Raw genomic sequence first — 1,025 nt, 5'->3', positions numbered from 1 at the left:
CAGTCTCTATGCTAAGCTAAGCTAGGGTTTAGCAAAGTGCAACCAAAGTACACGCACCAGAGGACCTCAGTGACCCAGTTATGGTATTAAATATTGTAACTGTGCAGAGCCATCAAAGAAATGACAAAGATTTGGAATTGCATGTCAGTGAAGTCAGTGTAGCTATGTCTCCTTTTAGCTCGTTTAGGTCTCCAGCAACTCTTGAGAGAAATATTTGGGGGTAGGGGGTGGCGCAGGGCACACAATCGACTTGTGGTGGTAACTGCCGGTTGTAGGGCTGGCAGTGGCTGACTGGGAAATTTGAAGACATCACCCAACCCTAGATTGTAGCCATTTTAAAGACTGTGCCCATATACTGTTATATACTTTTGGTCAAGAGATGTTTTTCAGAATTAAGACTATATTCCTTTAGCTCTGATGAAGGTACATCTTAATGCTATGGCTGTGTGCTTCCAGCTTTGTGGCAGCAGATTTGGAAAGGCCCTTTCCTGTGTCACCATGACAACACACCTGTGCACAAAGCCAGGTCCATAAAGAAATGGACACTTTCTGAGTTTGGCGTGAAAGAACTTGACCAGTACCCCGTTTAATCAGTCCTTTTGGATAAACTGGACTGTCAACTAAGAGCCAGCCCTTATCCCCCGACATCAGTGTTGGACCTTGCTAACACTCTTGTCGCTGAATGGAAGCACATCCCTGCAGCCAGGAATCCAAATCTGGTGGAAAGCCCTCAAAGAAAGTCTGGGAAGTCTGGTCAGGTGACCACATACTTTTGGCCATGTAGACTGAATGTGTACTGAAGATATTACCAATCTACCAAGTTGCTGATGCCTCACCAACGTGATTAATTAGTACCTCTAATTGTGTGATTGTCTGGCAGCTCTGCGCCGAATCCATTCAACAGCAGGAATGTGACGGACAAAGAAAGGAGAAAGAAATAGAGTGGGAGAGTGGAAGAGAGGGATGGAGGTCAGCAGAGAGACAGTGCCACCACTGTCCCACCACTCAGTCACACACACACACAC

General features: G+C 46.0%; 1 protein-coding gene across 1 annotated transcript in view; it reads right to left on the bottom strand.

Moving 5' to 3' along the window:
• LOC118330312 (large neutral amino acids transporter small subunit 1-like) overlaps nucleotides 1-1,025 on the bottom strand; it is a 16,230-nt gene that overhangs the window by 1,182 nt on the left and 14,023 nt on the right. The window lies entirely within an intron of this gene.

The sequence above is a fragment of the Morone saxatilis genome, unplaced genomic scaffold (genome assembly GCF_004916995.1).
Source record: "Morone saxatilis isolate NCDOM2014 unplaced genomic scaffold, NCSU_SB_2.0 Contig2, whole genome shotgun sequence".
Taxonomy (NCBI): Eukaryota; Metazoa; Chordata; class Actinopteri; family Moronidae; genus Morone; species Morone saxatilis.
This window is presented reverse-complemented; position numbering and strand designations above follow the sequence as displayed.